The sequence below is a fragment of the Grus americana genome, chromosome 17 (genome assembly GCF_028858705.1).
Source record: "Grus americana isolate bGruAme1 chromosome 17, bGruAme1.mat, whole genome shotgun sequence".
NCBI classification, from domain to species: Eukaryota; Metazoa; Chordata; class Aves; order Gruiformes; family Gruidae; genus Grus; species Grus americana.
In genome coordinates, this window is record NC_072868.1 from 12,062,803 (window position 1) to 12,084,009 (window position 21,207).

The 21,207-nt window shown below is 48.6% G+C and overlaps 1 protein-coding gene across 1 annotated transcript in view; it reads left to right on the forward strand.

Moving 5' to 3' along the window:
- Positions 1-21,207, forward strand: part of LAMA5 (laminin subunit alpha 5) — a 92,711-nt gene that overhangs the window by 18,910 nt on the left and 52,594 nt on the right. The gene's annotated exons all lie outside the window — the stretch shown is intronic.

Sequence of the window (21,207 nt, forward strand, 5' to 3'; positions counted from 1 at the left end):
TTGCAGAAGGCCTTTCCGTAACAAATTCAGACCTGTCATGATGGTGGCAAGAAAAGCGAATTGCAGCGTCTGGGTTTTAACTTCTTAGTATGGCCAAAACAATGATGTCCAGGGCTCTGGGGTGATGGGCTGTATAGAGGGGGTGAGACTGCTTTGCCTCAGTGAAGCAGGTAGCACAGCAGGCTGGCGCCTGGCCTGATGCTCTAACACCTTTCTCTGCCTGCTGTGCCCTGCAAGACAGAAGATTTGACTTCTGTTTGTCATAGTAGATCAGGTGGCCTTTATCTGTGTGCATGCTGTGTTGTGGTGGGATCGTTACATCGCTGCCTCAGGCCTCCCAGAAAACCCTGGGAACTTCAGACATCTAATTCACTGTTGGCCACAAAAAGAGCAGGAGCTGTTGCAAGTTCTCATCTAGTGCCTAAAGCACAAAATCCTATTTGTATCCTAAGGAAGGGGACTTTTTTCTTTTTTCAGTCTATGATTTGGCCAAGGACTTCCTGAATAAACTTAACAAATCAGCAAGGCTTTGTCAGTACTGAAAAGGGTCTTACTATAGCTCTTCTATAGTATTTTTTTTTATTATTTTTAGTACTGCAGGACCTAGAATGTCTGGTCATGGAGCAGGTCCCAGATTTGTACAGGTCCTAGCGCACTCTGGAGAGCACATCCCAACAAGCTTGTGGTCCTAGCTCATACAGCTGTGCTTGTAAAACTCTGGGTGTAAACCAACCTGCGAGCTCTCTAAAGCAGGGACAAGTATTCTTTTGTCTGGCTTCTCCATTTCAGTTGTAAACTGGCTCAGGAACTCCTAATAATAATTTAAATTGTCTTGCACAGTGAACCTGGATTGGTATTACTGTAACTTAAACAGCACATAGAATGTACAGGTGGGAACATTTGTTTGCTCTGGATGGTAGGAATGTCCTCTTGAAAATGTGCTATGCTTTCGTAAGTATGAATAGAGGGTTTTTCCACCCCCCTCTCCAGGTTTCTGAAGGCCAAAGTCTTGAAACAGCTTAGAAAGGCTGCTAAGCTGTGCTGATAAGATATGCTGCAAGTGTGCTTGAGAGCCTAATGTAAGAACAGAAATGCCTAAACTGTTTGCTTTCCCTTTAACAGTGTGAAAAATGAATATGCCTTATTAAGGAGGCTGGGGAATTGTGTGTTCAGAGTAAGGGCTACGTGGAAATCTTACTTCTGGCTTACGTTATCCCTGTGGCTGGCAACTGAAATCCTTGGTTCGGATTTACTGGGTAGGAGACTGGAGCTGGCTTGGGCTCTGCATAGCCCCAGTCATTGCAGTTTCATTTCTAGCACACTCCCTCCATCTGCCTGAACTTGGTGCAGAGATGGGATTGCCTCTCGATACAGCAAGTCTCATGTTTGGAGATGTGACTTTTCTATCTAGTTAATTCCTTATTTTATTCCCCCACCACTTTGTTGTTAACTTAGCCTTCTTCAGCCAATGAACCATCTCAAGCAATTTGGATAGCGGGTCTTTGCGGAGGGGAGTCTGTTAGAACAGCAAGCTGGGAGTTTTTGGTGAGTCTGGGTTCATAACACTCAACATGAGCCAGAGGAGGATGCTGCTCTACACTGTTTTACACCAGGAATTTCCTTCCCCCAGTCCAGCACCCAATCTTTACCACCACGTTTGTGATCCAGAGTGCAGCTTAAATTCACACTGTGAGCACAAGCACCAGAGGCTGTTCCCTGGAGGTGATCGGAGTGCACAAAGAAATCTCAAGTCAGTTGTGTGTCACCTTTAATGTAAGCAAAGGGCAGATCCGGACCTCCTGCACTGACAAATGCAGCTAGAAATCCAGCCTTTTCCAGCATGTGCTGCTCGCCCAAACCAGGGTGAAGGCAGGTGCTGTAACTCACCCAGCAGAGAAGCAGGTCTGCTTCCAGGGATGGTGAATGGGTGCTCCAGGCAAGACCCACATGGCTTTGCTTCCCTCTTTACTGCTTTTTGCCCAAAATGCTCGAGTGGTTACCCCAGACCACAGGGCAGAGGAGTAGGGTGCTCATTTGAGCTGTGGGGCCCCTCTCTCTCTCTGCACACTGGGCTGCCCTTACATCCACGAGCCATCTGCAGGAAGCCTACCTCCACGGTAGGCCAGTTAGACACATTTCATCAGGCCGGGGTGCTGTAAGAATGACAATGCAGCTAGCTATGGCTTAAAAACTTGCTTTGAACCTCCCGAGTAAATGACATACCTGTGTGATGCCCTCAGTGTGGACAAATGCCATTGCACATGCCCTCCCTTCTTTCAGCAGTGGTCTTTATTTCAGTGGTGTGTGCTTACACACCCAGACCTTTTATCTCCACTAAATCACAGCTTTCTTAAGCCCTTGTGTTTTCTGTAGCACTCCCCTTATCTCTCTTTCTTCCCAGGGCTGGGCAGTGGGAGCAGGGAAGCGGGAGAGGCTGAGCAAGCTGTAAATGTGTGTTTGCCCTGCAGTGATGCTGTGTGGCTTACAGCAACAGGGGAGACTGAGAGCAGTAGGAGAACCTATAGGACAGTTGGGTTTGTCTGAATTGCTGGGGCAGTTGGGGTCTCTGGAAGGCAAATTTTTTTTTTTTTAGGGTCTGAAGCAGTAGGATTTGCAGCACATTGGTGCTGCTGTCAAGTGTCTGTATGGTTGTCTCTGCCTTGTCCTTCTTTCCAGCCATCAGAATACTGTGAAGTCATGGGAAGTGCTTTCAGTAATTCCAGGCAGGCTGTGGGACCAGTGAGCACCTGCACTTCTGCAGGCTGATGTGCTTCGGGTGCAGGACAGGGCTCTGCTGTCCATGCAGTCTGTGGCTCCAGCCAAGCCCGGGCTGAGCAGCCCCACACACTCTGCTGTGCCTTTTGCTCGCATGTAACGCTGTCTGCAAGGACAGGCTGGTGTCCTGCAGCTCATGAAATTACTGTTTCTGATGAGAAATATTGTGGTTGCTTCCATGTTTTCCTTCCCTTTCCTACAGTAAGCATTCAGCAGCGGCTTCACAGCATGCAGTCACCTCCTGGTAGATCAACCTTGTGTGTGTGTATGTGCACGTGCAGGTGTGTGTGCACAGGTGTGTGTCCGTCTGCGTGTATATGCTGTTGCCCTCTTGTGGTTGAACCTGCTGAAAAGACTGAGTTCTCTGGCTGCTCCTTGCAAGGACATCTTACTTGCTTGTTGACCCTTTGAGTTGGAGAGCGCCAGGTCTGAGCTCTGCTTCCCAACAGGTTTGGTTTCTGTATGGAGCTTTACCATCCATAGTGAAGGGCAGCAACTCCGCAATTACACCGCCTTTGCCCCATTCTGTAGCCAGAGCTGAAGGTTTGGGGCGTGGCGCTAAGAGTTGCATCTTTATGTGCTGTTTTGGGGGAAATCTGTGCAACATGGGTGTATCTGGATGAGGTGTGATGCCTGCTGTGGTGCACACAGCTGTGTGGATGTGCGTATCCTTTGAATAATATGCAAATAGTTGCATAGCGCTATCAGTTTTGCTCAGTTTATAAGGCATCTGACCTTTCTTTTGCTAAGGCTTTCAACAAGCCAATTTACAGTCTTGGAAGGGACCACCCAGAGTCTGGTTTCATGGCCGGCAGAGGGGGAAGGGAGGGAACTCTTCAAAGAGCAGGGGAGGTGAAATTACTACCGTGGCCCGTATATTGATTTCATGAACCGTGAGGCTCAGAGTCAGATGCCAGTCTGCTTTGCTGTGATCTTAGCAGAATGTGACCCCTGTCCCTTGGCAGCAGGGTTATGGAGGTGATCACGTTTCCCCAGGCAGATCCGATTTCTGGAGGCCGTCAGGGCGATGTACCCCGTGCCTGGGAACGGTGCTGGGAGGCATCGCAGGGGAGGCTTTGGCTGCGCCTGGTAGACACACCATCTAGTATAAACACCCACCACAACAGCTTTGGAGACGAGTGCCAAACAGTGTGGATTGCTGGTAGCTACCCTGTTTGCATGAATGGCTTTGCCTCTCTTCCTTTGAAGATGATGACTCTGAAAACAGGAGATCAAGAATCTGGTCTCAGACAAGTTGAAAGGCACTATTTACAAATGTTTATCCTGGAAAATATTTATAAATCTCCCCTTGAGAGCAGAGCTGTACAGCACAGCGGCCTCCCTTGGACTGCTAAGTACAGCTATTTAACAGCTCGTGAGCCAAACCCGCTCAGGTTAGCATGTGTCCTGCTGAGGGATACCGCTTCTTCCCAACAGCCACTTATTATTGACCCCGTGGTGTTTATATTGCTGTTATACACCGTGCTGTATTCAATGCTAAATTGTACTCGCAAGGTCCCTGCCTCTAGAACTGTGGGTGTTTAGCAAAGGATAGAAGTTAAATGGCTGCTCTCAGCAGCTGCTCTAAAGGTGTTTTGGGATATTCACGCCAGGTCGTTAAAAGCTTTTCATTAATCTAATAGTAGCATGACATGCTACAACAACGCTACTGCTGCTTCCGAAATAACATCCTCGTGTCCTTCGTTCTTGCTCTGTGGCTCAGAGGAGCAGCACGGATGCAGGTGGCGATCAGCAGCAGTGCAGGGTAGCGCGCACCTCGCTGCGTGTGTGCGGCCGTGCTCTGCCCCTGCCCGAGTGGCACAGGAAATCCTGGAGCCTGATGGAGATGAGCTGTGTGTGCCTGTGGTGCTGGTGGCCCCACACCTCTCCAGTGAGGACACACGCCGGGTGTTCAGGGCATGCCGAGTCTGTAATTCCGTGCTTACGCTGTATCCATAACTAGTACTTGAATTGCAGTCCTTTTTTCTTGCGTTGAGGGATAGTAAATCCCTGTGGTGATGCTATTTTCTAGGCAGGGAGTGGGGATAAGGGCTTGGATTTCTGCAGTAATGGGACGGATCAGTTACTGTGTACCTCCACCACCAGGAAGGAGGAAACATGAGATGGCTGCCATGCAGACAGGGACGCTGTCTTTGGTACCAGTGTTAGACAGGCTTTGGGGTTTATTTTCCCCACGTCCCAACGTCTGCATCTCACATCAGCGGTGAGACCTGGTGCGGTTCAGTGTTCCTGCCCCACGTGCCTCAGTGTCCGCAGGGCCAGGACAGGATGTGAGCGCATTCGTGGCGTAGCTGCCGTGGGTCGGGTTGCCGAAAGGGAGAGGGGGTGACAGGTGCATTGCCAGCAGCGTGGCCAGGTGCTGGGCCACAGCTCCCCACTGTCTGTGAATAGAAACTGCCCGGATTTGAAACTGGGTCAGAAGCATGACCTGAAACACACCGCTGGGCTTGAGAAGTTTTGGGCTGCGTCTCTTCCTCCGGTCCCTGGCTACTGGGGCCAGTGCGTGCCTCATCACCCGGAAATTCGGTGTTAAAAATGTGAGCAGGTGGATTAGTGCTGCTTCTGGCTTGGTGCTCTCTGAGCAGAAGCACTTACAGGAGGAGTAATGTTATTTGCTGTCAGCCTCTTTCTTCTTTGTGTGCTGAAACCTTTCTGACCAGGATAGCTGGAGGTGTGTTGAAAGCATCAGTCCTCAGTTGAGTGAAGCTGTTGCATTTGGGCTGGGCTTATCTGTCAGCAGCAAGACCCGCTTTCTGCAGCGAAGTACCTCCAAGGCAGCCCTGGGGCAGGTCAGAGAAAAGCAGGGCTCTATGGCGAGCGGAGCAAAGCAGCTGCAGATGTCTGAGCCACTGGGGCTCGAGACCAGAGCGACCGCACGTGTCTGCAGCGTGCTTTGTCTTAATGCATTGTTTATTTGATGTCCTGTTTGTTCTGGCAAAGCCTGATTGCCTGCTGAGATAGATAACCGAATGCTGGAGAACAGCATGAGCTAACTCTGATTCTCAAAAAGAAATGTCTTGCATTTGCCAGAAGCAGCTTTTCTCCCAGTGGCTGGTACATGGCAGCCAGTAAGGGAGGGGGGAGTCTCGTTGCCCGTCCCCAAGGCAGGGAGGGTGACACACTTCATTTTGGAAGTGCCTTTGGTGTCCAGACTAGATGCAACAAACCCAGACAAAGGCTTAAGGCTTCAGTTGCCCCACAGCTACGGGAGGCAGAGTGTGTTGGATGGGGTGCATGGGAAGGCTTTGGCTCTGGATTGTGCTTTTCCCTCTTCCCTTGTATCTGCTGCTGGTCCTTTGAGGGGTGTCTGGTGCTTTCGGCAGTCTCCACTATGCAGCCGGCATGCAGGATACGGCCATGATGGGGACAGTCAGCAGCATGCCCCAGAGGGACTGCCTTCTGTCCCACCACATAGCAAGGCATTAATTTCCTGTTATTAGTTACAATAACACAGCACATATTTAAAAACAACCCCACATTAGTCCTCCCTCCAAAAGAATTCGAACCTGTCATGAAATTTAGAGGAGAAACATTTTCCCAGACAGCCTGTCCAAAGCAGAGCGCTTCTGTTCTTGTCAGCTGCTCACGCTTCTGGGAAAAGCAATCAGTGCATCCGACAGCAGGGTTTTCCTGGAGGTGTGGGGGCAAGAAGTACTGTCCTGGGGATCACCCATCCAGCGGGACCTGCCGTAGCCTCCCCAGCAGACGTGCCTGGAGCGGAGGCAGTTTTGGGCAGCCTGGCACCAACTTAAAGTTGTGACTTGGACATGATGAAGGGTAAGGATCTGTGTCAGCAAATAACACGTATCCGCGCTCCCTCCCACCACAGCTCAACACCGCTGCTCCACGACATTTAATCAGCGACTGGCTCCAGACCTTGGGGTATGCTCGGTGCAGAGAGCGATGGTATAACAGCGGACAGAAAGAATAGGGGTTCCCTGGTTGTGTGAGCCTCTGGCCTGCACGAAGCAGTATTTTGCATGATTGCATGCAAGTGTGTGTGCTGCTTGTTATTCCCTCTGCTGTGTTCACGCTGACTTGGGCTGAAGGAGCTGGTCCTAGGGACAGCTTGAAGCTTGTGGGCACACCTGAGGAGTGGAGGGGGGCTCATTTGCCATCCTGGGGAGGAGGAATACATTAGCATCATCCGGAGTGTATCAGCTGAATAGATGGAGGGGTAGAGATTAAAGAATTCCCTGATAATTTTGCGGCTGATGGAAACCATACTGAAAATCTTTGCCTGGGGTAGTTGCTGCCTTTCATTAAATAAAAGCAGCCTCTTTTCATCCTGCTGGAGTGAGGCTGCCAGTGGCAGACAGAAAACACGTTGTTGATGTCACACTCACAATATGATTTTATCAGTTCCTGCCTGTGAATTGTGACCAAGTTTAATTGACTTTTTCCCCTGTTAGTTTGGGAGGGTTCCTCTTCCCCAGCAAACAAGTCTTCCAGATGCTTACTTTAAAGGAAAGAAAAAATTAGGGATTTTCTTTGGCCACCTTTCCAGCTTCCAGCTGTTGAGTACTGGAAATATGTTCTTCATTATGTCCAAGAGAGAAATGTTTCTTTCTTCCGATTGGGGTGGCAATAAATATTTCAAAACATAACATGCTGTAGACAAGTGAGTTAGTATCATTTGTTTTCCGCACAGCAGCGTGCAGCAGGCCAAGCTGGCTGCAGTGAGGAGGGAACACCGGTGTGATGAACGGGCTGGGGAGTCGCTGTGATCTTGCCTTAATACATCAGCTGTCCCCAGGCTGTGCACAGTCACTTTATTTGGGTATAGATTCAATAACCAAGTATCTGGTTCTGCCTTCAGGCAGCTTTGCATTAATTTAAAAAAAAAAACACAAAAAAACAACCCCACAAACAAAAAGAAAAACCAAAAAACCCCACCAAAGCAGAAATCATTAGCAATCCCTAGCAGCCCCTTTGCATCAACCTTCCGGCACTGCCACTTTCAGCAAACATGCTTCTACCTTCACAGCACATTTCCAGCCTACAACTCCTTTTCTCCTTGTCTGACCCCTGTTCTGGAGTGAGCCTGATGACCCAGCAATGGGGCTATTTTGGATTAAGAGGAGGAGGGGTGAATTCCAGCTTTGTGGAGTATTCCCTCCTCTGCCAGTGTTGGCCTTGCTCATAGCAAGGATGCTGCAGCTTGCATGCTTCTAGTGATCTTGGCCAGACCGGCGTGGCTGGGGCATATCCACAAATAGGGGGGTTGCAGGACACCACCTTGCACTTACTCCAGCTAATCTTAGGTAATTAAGTTGCTGAAGTTTGGCATGTACCTTCTGTCTTTGGTCAGGCAGGTACTTGGAGTTAGAGGAGATGAATTTGGGCATCTGCAAGAGTTGCTGTCTGTAGTCGCTGCATCTGGCTGGGGCTCCCACAGAGGTGGTGACGCCAGGGGCTGCAATGGCAATGTCTTGGTCTGAGGGGATCTTCCCAGAAAGGCAGTGCGGGATGGAGGGAGGACTGTCATCGATAGTTAAGAGCAACCCATTAGCTAAATGAGCTCATCTGAAAGTGGTGTTATAATTGGGATACATCCATGAATAAGCCCTTGGAGCAGAACAGCAGTGTCTGATGCTGTAAATGATAATTTGGTGTGAGAGGAAATAAATATCGAAAATTTTGCTATGGGCTAATTGAAATTCAAAGGAGCATGAGCCAGCTTAAGCTCCCATTGGCAGATGAGATGACTGAAAGAGAAGGAGCAGAGCTAGAAAATGCAACTGAAGTATTTCTCAGGAAAGGAAGGAGCAGCCCAGCAGGTGGGAAGGTCAGAGCTGAGGTTTCTCCCAGGTCTCTGATTTGGTCCCACGTGGTGTTTGGGGATGTACGGAGGCACACAGATACGCACGTGGGAATGGGCGTGAGAGCTGCCTGTGGACTGGGGCGAGTTACCAAACGTTTGCGTTGGAACTGCCATCTCTGCAAAGGCTAACTTGAAGTTTAAATCACCCGTTGGGCTCTCTTCTGCCTATGTACCTTTAAAGATATCTCCATCCTTTTTGTCTCTCCCCTGTTTTTTGTGATAACAGCCCAAAGCTAATCAGAGACGCAGGATTTGAATGGACTTTTTGGACATTCTAAACATTAATTCCCAATGTGGGAAATGCTTTAAAATGTTATTTCACCCACAAAGACTGCAGCATATTTTTCCCTTTAAAATAATGTTCAATAAGAACTTTTTAAAAGAATTAAAATACCAATAAAAGTAGGAGGGCATAAGCCAAACATTAAGGAAAAACCCTTGAGGATAAAATGAGTTTGTGACCAATTTGGTTTTGAACTCTGTGGGAATTGGACTAGATTTGTGAAGTCTTCCCGGATATCCCTACATAATTTGGAGCCCTAAAAATAGCGCAAGGCTTGAATAGCCCAGATGACCTCGAAGCTGCTTTGCAAAAGACTTGCAGTGTAGCCAGAGTAGGTGAACACCCTGCAGCACATCTAGTTTTCAGAAACTCCTAATGCGGCAGTTGGGGGATTGCTAATTGGTTGCTGGTCTTCGTTAGCATCAGGCTTTGATGGATAGGGCTCCTGAGTTTGCTTCTGCAATGAGCAAATAGTGATGGGGGACAGTGGCCTCTCTTGGAAATGTGAAGCGAGTCTAAAGGGTCCAATTAAGTTGGTCCCAGGGAGGGCTGTTTCACAGAAGACCACGGCCGTCGCTGCCGCTGGCTGTGCTGGCAGGGAGCCCGCTGCAGTGATTTATTCCTGGGCTCTGCTGTTGCACGAGCCCCAGTGCTGACCCACGGGGCTGAGCAGCTTAGCAGAGGAGATGCTTGTGTATGCAAAAAGGTACTTACAACAGAGGTCTGGTTTGAAACAAAGCAGCCAATTTCCTTTCACCACAGACAAGCCTTATCTCGGGAGATTGCATTTGTCTTGAATGGAGCCTCTGGTGTCATAACCACGCTTTTCCTGGGCAGACAGAGGCTTGCGCAAAAATCCCATGGCAGCAGGCTGGGCTCTGGTTGTGGCCATGACTCATGAGCCCTGACCTACGTGGGAGGTGCTGGGACCAGGGAGTTTGGGGCTTTTTGGCTTGGTTGTTTGTTATTTTTTTAAAAAAAACACTGGTAGAGAAGAGCTGCAGGGCTTGCCCTGTGCGTTGCTGAGTGGGGCAGCTCAGGTGCCTTTTGAGCATCTCGTTGGTGCCTGACTGTTGCTGTGGGTCTGTGCCCCTGCAGACGTGTGAATCCTGCTGTGCTATCAAGGGAGAGGGCTGTCTGCTGCCTGGGATCCGTCTTGCTGGTCTGACAGGCACGGAGGTTTCTCCCAGTAGTTGTGAATACATGTTGTCCATAGAAAGGGTCTTCTCTGGGACATGATCTCATCACCCAGAGAAGGTTGTTGTGGGAAATACTTTTCAGTGCACTATCATAAATACAACTGTAGGAATCAACTGCTGCATAGCTGTTGTCCTGAAAGGGTTGCATCATGGATTGCAGACAGGCAGCTTAATTAGTCCACCATACCCAAGAGTAGACCATGTTTTATGGTCCTGGCACAAACGTAGCTGAGATGTGTTTGCCTTTTCCTCTTCTCTTCCTCCTACAAATCCTGTGCGTGCTGCCTAGCTTGAGATTAGTGATGTGCTGCAGGTAGGTCTGTCTGGTTTGACCAGGACTTTACCAAGCTGCGTGCAAGGCGCTGGGGGAATTTTGTAGTTACCTTGTCCTCGTCAGCCAGGGGAGATTGCTTTTCCTTGTCTCTGCATGCAAAACCTCATCCTGCCTCTGCAAGCGTGCTGGATAGCCAGGTTGCCAAAGAGTTTGGACTGGTGTGTGTGTGTATATATATATACTTTTTTCTTCTTTTTTTTTTTTAAAGCTCATTCATATTGTTCTGTAATGTTCTTTTTGAATCTGGGGCAGGAAGAGGCTGGAGATAAGACGACAATAAAAGGCTGGAGTAAACCCTGCAAGTAGAGATAATGCACTTCAGAGATTACAGGTGAACTAGCAGACTGGAAAGTTCAAGGAAATCTAAACTTCTTGCCAGTAAGGATGCTTATTTTTCTCACCAGCCACTCTGCACAGCTAGCTTGGCTTGTGACGTACCTGAAACAGCTTCTAGTTTAACTTGGACCACCTGTTAGATACAAGTTCGTTTTGTTCAGAGCTGTATGACATCATGTATATTACTTCACTGATTTTTTTATTTTTTTAATCTTAGTCCATTTAAAGGATTTTGCTCTTATACCTGGCCTAAATCACAAGGCCTCTCATGTACCCTCAGCTTTTCCTCCCCTGCATTCTTGTTCCACAAATCCATCTTGTGATGTCTGACACTTCTACAAAGAGGAAGAATTCGTCACTGTGCATTTTGTCTTGATTTTCTACCCTCCCACTCCAGCTTGTTGGGAAGTCGGCATTATATCAATAGGGATTTGTTAGCCCGATGGAGAGAGGTCTCCTGCCTGTCTGTGTTGCAGATTTCTTTCTCTAACTGCCTGAGTTCAGGAGGTGTTGAAGGCAGAGTGATGACAGGGAGATACAGTGAGCTACAGGAACCAGTTGCAGGGTCGTGCTGGCTCCAGGGTGTTTAAGACACTTTCAAACCAAAATCTTTTCTTGAAGGATGGTTTTGAAAATTTGCGAGCATTGCATCTCATAGGAGCTCGAGAGATAGCTTGGGCTATCTGCCTTCCTGCGAGTTTGGACCCAAACTGAGACCCAGGCAGACTCTTCTTTCTGACTGTGCCCATTTCTTTGCTTGGCTTGAAATGCCTTCAGGGGTTCCACATTGGTAGGCACCCCGTCTTTATTGGGGTGTAATTTGACTGCAAATGGTGTTCGCTGAGCTTGGACATCAGCAGTACAACGTGGGTGCCACATACTATGCCACACAGTGATTTACTTCAGCACTCTCAAGCTCCTCTTCAGTGGCCCACACTGTTTCCATATGGAAATTGTACAAAAATTGATGAGCGTGCTCTGCTGCTGCTGCTTTTTAATTGCAGAGTGGAAGAAATGAAGCGGTATGAAAGGTCAGACCAGATTTCTTAGCGAGGAGCTGTTTGCTGTTTGGAGGAAGTTGAGGAATTTTGGCCCAGTGCATGCTGAAATTCCTGCTTGGTTGTGTGGGAGCCCTCAGCTGGGGGGAGGCAGCTCTGCTCGCAAATCCATTGAGGTTTCGCCTTGACTTTTATTTATAAGGATGCAAACACTTTGCATCTTGCAAACTGTATTGTGCCTGCCCCGAACTGGTGATGCTTTGCAAGAATGGGCATCAGAGGAGCCGTGCAGAAGAGCCCCTCTGCTCTCCCAAGCCTCCTCCCAGCAAGGTTCACGGAGAACAGGCTGCAGCACAGGCAGAGCCTGGAAGACCCAGAGGCTTTGAGCTCTGCTGCGCTGGACCGTGGACCTGCGCTTTCTCACAGCTGTGCCCATACATCTGGGTCTGGAATGTGCCATGTTTTAATGACTTGCTTTCATTACGATTGCTGCCAAAGTCACGGATTCCTCCTATATGTTTTAAAAGCAAACAATCCGTGACTGTGGACACTTTATTCTGCATCTCAGCACGCATGCAGCTGGGTGAACAGTTAACCAAATTAACTGAGAGCTGTTAAATTATACTCTGAGGAAATGAGAAAGATTCAGAGCAGTGCTGAGCTCTGACTGGCAAACTCTTGGTGAAATCCTCTCGTGGTGACGTTGTCTTTGGCTGGTAGAGGGATGAACGTGGTCTTTTAATGGGATTCTTTCTTTTCCTTGTGCTCAAGGTCATAGTTTCTACCCTGTTAGACTGTGTGTTAATAAACAGGAGGTACCAGGCAGGGCTGTCGTTATTAAAAGTATTCCAGCTGTTGACTTCAAGCCCATTCTTTCTCTGTCCCAGGAGAGGATGCCCAGGGAGGCTTTACAGACTGTGTCTACGGCTGCTGGCACAGCTTGGCAGTAGGTAGGGCCTGGGCTCTCCTCCCAGCTCTGCTCGTGCTTGCTGTGCACAGATGGTCAGTCACTGGGGAAGAAAAGGGACAGGCTTTTCTCCAAAGTTGGACCTTCTCCCCTCTGCACAGCAAGAAGTAATGGATAGATGGGGGTTTGTTAGCGATGTGGGGAGAGGTTGTGGCAACATACTGTGCCGTCCTCTCCTTCATTCATGTTTATTGTCTGTTTGTTCGAGTCTTCCTTCACAAAGCAACCAGTTGATGTTCTTGATAAATCAGTGTAAAATTGTTCCCAGAGCAAAGGCAGCATTGGGGTGAGCCACTCTTGAGGGAGATTGCCTATGTGAACAGGAGCATTGGAGAATGACCCAGACGGATGCAGAGTGAAGCGGACTTAAAAGGTTTATTTGCAGAGCAGTGCTATGCTGGGGCTCACTGTGAGGCGCTGAGCCCTTCATCCTGAGCGTGGGGACCAGCCGTGTCCTTCCAGGCCAGAGATGTGCTCGTTGTCTACAATTTGCCATGGTTGGGTGGGGCACACCAATGAGATTTTTTTTTTTCCCCATTAGCCTCTTGAAGTCTAGCTGACGTTAAAAACTGAGTCGGTTCTTTCCTGTTAGTTACCAAAAAAAACCCCAAAACTCACTCTGCTTATGTGTGAACTGACAGCTCCCTGAAGAGACTGCTGCTTCTTGTCTCAAATAACTGCTGTCAGATTACATCCCTCAAGTCATGCTTTTTCTTAGCAATTTCAGATTTAGGATGCAAGCACACCAGTTAGTATTAGCAAGCAGGAACTCCCTGATTTTTCTATTTATAGAAAAGCACATTTTTCTGTATGTTTTGGGAATACTAGAATTTTTGCTGGTATAGTTTTCATTTTGCTAAAATAGTCATAAAGTGCTGTTAGTTCAAGGGAGGGGAATTAAGGCAATGGACCAAGGGCCTTTGAAAATCAGCCCCAAGAGCAATGTGGTATTTTTTTTCAGCTCAAAGCCATCATCATGTAGGTGGCTGGATTTATCTAGCTGTCTGAATTTGAGTGACTTCCAGTTAAATTCCCCTACAATACCAAGTCCTTTGGGGGCATCTGCTCATTGCCCACCGATCTACACGACGCTGCTTGCAGGCAGTTTGGCTTCTTTGCTTCTGCATGTCAGATAGCGCTGCACAAGCACACGTTATTTCACAGCTGCAGCTATCGAAGCCTGCCAGTCTGTTGGCGTGCCTTCTGCCTTCATGAGCCCAGAGACTGATGTTCACTTTCCAGCTTTCTTCTTTGAGCCACTTTCTTCCCTACCTCTCTTTTCAAGTAATGCCATATTTTACTGGGAGGAAGATCCCCATATGAACTGCCGGTAATCCTGCTAGCGACTCATTATGATGTAGATGACTGTGGTGGCAGGAGAGCCTGCTTAGCCCTTCCCTGAGGGTGTGCTAGTTCAAGTTTGGGCTAAAAGACAAATACTTCAGTCTTGTCTCTAAGGAGTTACTTTCTCCCAGCAACCTAGAAAATGCAAAGGCTGTCTCAGCCAAGTGCAGGATATCTCCTAATGCACAGTGAAAGCCTAGTGTGGGCAAAGTCCTTATCTGTAAGTGGCTGAAGCCTTATCCCGAGGAATTCCAGCCATCCCCTTCTGTCCTGACCGCCTTTTGCTCTGCTGTGACACCTCCAGTTACCTACGCCCACCTTGGGCACGTCTGGCTCCAGTAAGCGACACGTGAGTGGCTGTTGGGCAAACACAGAAGAGGCTGATTTTTTGAATTCAGACGGGATCCCACTTGCTGGGGTTTAAGTACCAGCTTCTGTTTGAGCGTGTACAGGTGGGTGTGTCAGCACCCCCTGAACGCTGCACGTGTAGCTGCACGGCACTTGCTGTTTGCAGCTCCAGGCAGGCACGGATTTAACGGGATGCTCCCCAAACCCCATGTCCTGCCCGTGCCTCTCTCCTTTGTGTCAGCCAGCTGAACCTGCTACGTATCAGGCTCTTGCTGCTGCCCTGTTGGTAGTCATGTCCAAAACTTGGATATCCAGATCTTCAATTCAGCACTGTGCAGGCTCGAGTGATGGCACCGCTCTGTCCTGGCTTGCACCAAGTGACGCAGATCGGGTCTCCCCAGGATTTTAGGCAGGAGGTGTGTGTGGCGCTGGCTGGGGAGGGACAGCTTGCACAGGAGGATGCTGTGAAGGTAAAGCAGTGTTGTGTGTGAAATTAGTGAACCAGCCAAATCCTACAAAGTGGTGTTTAAAGAAAAAATCCTCTGTGGAAAATGCTCTCTCAGCTGTTCACCTAAGGCAAGCTGCTTAGAAAGGGAACAGGCGCAGTTTAGAAAATAACATCGTAAAACATTGAGTTGCTGTTAGTTATGACACTGAGCAGGTTTCACACTGGCTGGTAGTTCTGAATCTGTGGTTTCCAGGGGAGTGTGTTTTCTTTGATCTCTCTCAATAAAACTCTTGAGTTTTGAGAGAAAAATTTGAAAATGGATGGTGCAAAACTCAGTCCCTTCCCTTCCCCTGAGTCTTAGTGCTCGCCTCTCTCCCCAGCCCTGCAGAGATGTTTGAAAAACTCCAGCTTTGCAGCTTTGTCCTCTCCTCCAGGTGTTTTGGGCTTGGGTCTGCACAGGGCTCTGCCTCTTTGGCGCATGTCCTGGGCCAGGCAGAGGCTGGCTGTCACCTCCTGGGGCAGCCGCGGGCTCAGGGCAGCCAGGGCACTGCTGCTCCCAGGCTTCTGCCTTGTCCCAGACTTTCTGGAGGAAGATAAAAGCTAACCTCTCTACTGGGGCAGGCAGCTCTGGTTGCTGTCTGAGAGGTGTGGGGCACCCTGAAGGGTTTCTGAGCATGGGTGTGATGAGTTGCAATGGCCTCTGCAGACAGTGAAAGAGGATGGGTGTTTGTTTCTAAAAGTTGGCTAGCAAAATCTTGGGATACAAGTGTAGGAGACCACCTTATTCAGAATCCTGTAACCCTGCATGAATAATTTGGAAAAATGTCGGTTTTAGGAGTGAGGACTTGACATACAGACATACGAGAATGAGGCAGGAGGTGCTGTAAGCAAAAGAGGGAAACGGGGACAAAGTGTGTGTTTCAGTACATGCCCATCTTTCAGACTTACTTTTGTGCTTTTTGGGGAGGGGAGGTTGGTGTCAGGGACTTAAGTGTTTTATAAAAAATGAATGGATAAAAAGCTATGCCTGCTTGGAGGGGAAGGACCTTTTTTTGCTGCCTAGAAGGGTTGAAATAGTTCTCGTGTGGTTGGAGATAAAAGATAGGCACGTACCTACCAGCAGCCAAATGTGAGAGATTTTAATAAAGGATTCCGATTATGGGCTAAGAAGAAAGAAATCTGCTTGTAGGACAGCTGAAGCTCAGCAGGGGCACAGTGAGGCTGTTAATGAGTAAATCCATTGCTTCAATAGAATAAATGATTACAGGCAAAAGATGCAAAAGGGGCAGATCACTGACCTAGAGAAATTCAAAGCAAGTCAGAAGCTCTTTGGCTTTCCAGGGCTTTTTCATCTTCCATATAGCTGTTTGCGGGGATAAAAGGTGCACGGAGAGGCTTGATTGCTTATTAGCTTTAGCTTCTGCCACTGCTAGGAAGAGCAGATGTGGTGCCAGCGCTGCCGAGCGTTTCCAAGCCTGACGAGTGCTCACTGTGCCCAGGGTAGCAGGGCAGCTGCTTGCCGGAACGCTGGTGCCCAGGCTGCGGGCAGAGGTGACCTGTGCTCTCAGAGAGCTGCTTTTTCCTGGACCATCCAGGCTTTGGCCTCTGCCACGTCTGCCAGGTGGGCTTGTGGCTGCAGTGTTCGACCGAGACAGTGCCTGGGGGATGGATGGGCTTGGCAGGAAGCAAAAGCATCAATCACTTTTGAAAGCTCTGGGGAAATATAAAAAAAGAAAAAAACAACCCAAAAAAACCCCACCAAAAAACAAGCAAACACACTTTCCGCAGTAGTTCTGAAATAGTGCCTCTGTTTTTTTTCCTGCTTTCCCTGCTTCAGTCTAGGTTTTGTGGCTGTCTGGAGCTGCTGCGCAGTGACCCAGACCGGGGTGCAATCTGCTGCGGGTGCCCACTGCGCGTGTGCTGAAGCTCTTTGGGCTGGCCACCGCTCCCGGCCGTGCTGTGCGTATCCAGGAGGCCTTGTGTGCCCCTATAGAGTGGGATTTATTGCCCATGCGCTGTGCCGTTGAGCCGCACCTGCTTGCCCGGTCCATCCGATCCTTCCGGGAAATCCCAAGCAGGAATACGGCAGTGCTGGTAATGCTATCCACGCACGCGCTCCACAGGGATATTTAGCAGCGGTTAGGAAGAGATGAACTGCTTTGTTTTTACATGGTGCTATTTTAATAAGTCAATGCCAAAGGTAATAAATCTGTCCTACATAAAATTAGAGAGTAGTTTACTATATAAACTACTCCTGCGCACTCAGGGGCTGGGAGTAGAGCTGCACATAGCTCCCAGCCAGCATAGCCTGCTCGTACCTTTTTGTTGGACAACCAAAAAAGGGCCTCTCTTGCTGGTTCTCAAAATGTAGTTGCTGATATTACAACAATGTGAAGACTTATTTTGCTTATTAAATGTTACTGTATGGCTTTGTTGCACCTCTGAGGAGCATCAGTGAGACTTCAAAAATCCCTCACCAAAGAAACACAGGATGTGGCTGGGTCCAGCTTGATGTCTTGTTTCCACATGCGCCTACCAGAGCTGGAAAACTGAAATCAGTGTCTCGAGGGAGGGAATAGAGGAGAAAAATGCAAGTCTGCTATCACACACTGCTTACACAGGAGGATAGACGGTCAGATGGACAGAGAATGTGCTGCTCCAAAAGCAGCTGAGTTTCTCTTGCCTCTCTGGATCCTGGTTTTCCTCTTCAAATCTTTGCACTGTTACACTGGGCAGTAATCAGAATTATATTTTCATGGGATTTTGGTCCTGGATAAAGCTGCCCATCGTCCAGACATGTGAAGGGATGGAGTGGGTGGGAGATGGAGGAAATGCCCACATCTCCATCTTCTGCTCCTGGCTCTGGGACTTGCTCCATCCTTGCAGACACTGGGGCAGCCACAGGTGATTGTTACTAAGGAAACATGCTTCAAAACCACTAACAGCAACAACAGCTAGATGTAAGGATTATGTTATTTTCAAAGAAAGATGGTTGCTAATTCAAATACTCCTGTCAGAATTTCCTGGCTGAAAACTCATTTCATGAAATCCCGGGTGATGGTCGAAGGTTGAGTTGTACCTGGCATGCTTTCAGAGGTGGTGAGAGCAAAGGATCTGCCTGCCTGGAGACAAGTGTGTGCATCAAATCTGGTGCTTCACCTCCTTCCTCCATGGAGAAGGGGAAAAAATTGCCCAACAGGCTGGGAGCATAGAGGGTTTTATTCATCTGACTGATAATAAGAGCTAAATAAAGGCTTTGGAAAAAAACCTCAACCATTTCTCTTGCAATATTGGTTGGGCAGAACTGTACTGGAACTAAACATGGAATGAAAAGTCTGGCTTTTCTGCCAGTTCTATTTTTAGAGCTACTGCTCTGCCTTTGTATCTCTGAGTTTTCTCAGCATATGCACTTGAAGCAGGCAATCTGCCTTTATTTTTTCCGGCAGGCTGTGATATTCTGCAAAATAAGGATGTTGCATGGAGGGGCAGGGGACGCACCAGATTTGACAAAAATCCCTCTGAATACCAGGATGCAGGTGCTGTTCCAGGTTTGGGTTCATTGCGGTCACAGACTCCTGAATATTTTCTGTGTTCCATGCAGGAACGACCCTAGCCCTTACGTGCTGGAGGGGAGTGGGTGTGCAATATTGGCTGGCTGCTTTGTGTCCCAAAATTGTGGTCGCAACTGGAATAAAATTCAGTAGCAGTCTAATAGTGTGCAGCAGCGCTGACGATGGGTTAGGGTATGGAGCAGAGGAATCATCTTTGGCTTTTAGAGTGGGAGCAGGACAGGAATATCTGAACTGGGCTTCAGCTGAGATGCTGTGGCTGATCCAGCAATATCCAGCAAGAACCCAGAGGTTTTTGTTCTTTTCTGTGAAAAATGGCAATAAAAGATAAAAAGTTAGTGTGCTAACCCTGTTCTTGGATATTTAACTCTGCCAGTGAGGATGGGACTGGCCTTTCAGAGAGCTCCCAGCAAGCACGGACACAGTTCTCCCCAGTGCCCACTGTGTGTATGTGTGTGTACGTGCACAAACCCCCATCTCCCATGACTTAAATCATACTGAAACCAGCTACACCATCTTCGTCCAGCTAGAGAGGGAAGCTTGCGGGTCATGAGCCTGCACGCTGCCCAGCCCTGCCACTCCCCTGTCCCGGGAGCACTTATACCAGGGCTTGCAACCAGCAGCACTAGTTCTTTTTTTGGCTGTTGTTTTCACTTTGTAAAGCATTGAGCTAGGCTTGGTTTTGCATCAAGTTTCAGTGTTTGTGCAAAAACCGACTCTTACCGTGCACTGATTTGACTGGATCATGACCCACGCTCTCCAGAGGCAGGGGACTTCTGAGAGCTGGAAGCATGCAAGGAGTTTGGACTCGAGGACATTTAATTAGGAACATTTCTTTCCAGCATGAAGCTGAACAGTGAGGAGGACCCCCCAGAAACTCCATGGGATTTACTGACTATAAACTCATAGCTGGCTTTGCAAAAAGATAAATGCAGAAGATAGGGATATGCCTCGCATTTCTAACTTTATGTTTGTGGTTGCTGTTCATTCAGAGCAGAGGCTCTCCCAGTGCCTGAGACCAGAACGCATCCAGGTACACTGGAGCCACAGTTAATTGTGTCCAGCTAAAGGCTATGCAAGATTCCAGCAGGAACATTAATTTATTCCCTGTAGAATAAAGCCGAAGGAGGATTTACAATGGAGGGAAGGTGTAACTTTGCTGGCTGGTACTCAGCCATGTTCCTATGCCAAGAGGCAGATGTTAAGCTGTGAGAACGGGTCCTGCAGAGAAAGCAGCTGCCTGAGCTGCCTCTTGGGCTTCACTAACAAATAACAGCTCCGCTGAGAGGGTAAACAGGCAGAAAATGCTGCTCCTTCAAAAAAGCTTAGTCTCATATGCCTTGACAACCATAGGATACAGAGGGGAATTAAGGCAGCATTTAGGTCTGTTTTTCCTCAGTTTTTAGCAGCTTGAAAAGGATGCCTGTTTCCCCCTTGCTTGGGCTTGCAAATCTTTTGGCAGTGGGGAACCACATTGGGTGACCACTTTGATTTCTTCATTCTGGATGGCACCAGTCCTTACCAGTGCAAACCCTGAGAGTGGTAACAAATCCCACCCTCCTGCCCGTTCACAGCTGGAGAATGGCCTCTGACCTGCTCTGCTTCAGTATCACACACATTTCCAGCTGGATCTAGTTCACCCTGAGCATCTCTCTCGAACCCCCTTAGCCTACACCCAGGTGTAAGTTCAGGTGCCACTAGCCTGCCACTAGCCTTGATTGTCAGGGCTATTTTGGAGGCATGTTATTATTAATACTCTCCCCCTCTGGCTCAACAATGTGTGTGGCTGGGGCAGGGCTGAGGTGCAGGCTGGTGTTCTGGCCATCCTGAAGTTGATTATGGCTGGGGCAGGCGGGCTGAGTCAGGCACGGAGCCATCCTTTTCCCCCCCTGTAGAAGTGTCCCTCTGCGTACCTGTTAGTCTTTGGGGGATGTATGCTTGTACAGAACCAGCTTTGTATGAGGAGGGACTCCTGAGCTATAAATCTCTGCTTTTCAAGCACTAAACTCCCTTTTGGGTTGTTTTTGACGTTAGGAATTTTCTCTGATAAGAGAACTTTATTTGCCTTTAAATATCACTTTGTGACAGGATGATGGAGTAGGGATTCTTGGAGTGAGCCTGTGCCAGCCGGGGAAGGGAAATTCTGCTGGGGCTTTTGTTTCTCTCTAGCACTGACATTTTAGCTCTTTAAAAGAGTACGTTTAGTTTATTCTTGGCAAGGGTGTGTGTGCACACATCAGTCTCCAGACAAATGGGAGCAGCCCAGTGTTAGAGCTGTGCTGAAGCCAAGTGGGTCTCCTTCTCCCTGTGGCACCTGGGGAAGAGGAGCTGTGCTGGGGCTCAAAACGCAGGTCACACGGGTGAAGCAGGGCTGTCATGTAGAGAGCCTTTAAAAAAAAAAAACCAAAACAACCCAGAAAAGTATTTTGCAATACTGTGTGCAAGGTGCAGTCGGCTGTTTCTAGGCTGGCAGTCTAGGGTGTTATCTGTTACCCCAGAATGGCTTCATAGCTGGTTTAGAGTGCTGCCTGCTCAGGTCAAGGCTAAGTCTAAGGTGTCGCCCAGCACAACCTCCCCAGTCCAGCCTGTAGCCACAAAGTCTGTGTTTTGTTTGCATTCAGACCAGTGGGAGCTGAGCTCCCTAATCTGGCTCTCTCCAGCAGCCGTGTCATATCACGATCCTTTTAGATATGGATGATTTTGCTCCACAGGCTGCTTGTGAGCAGCAGGATCTGCAGAGTGCCAGCTCATTTATTAGGCT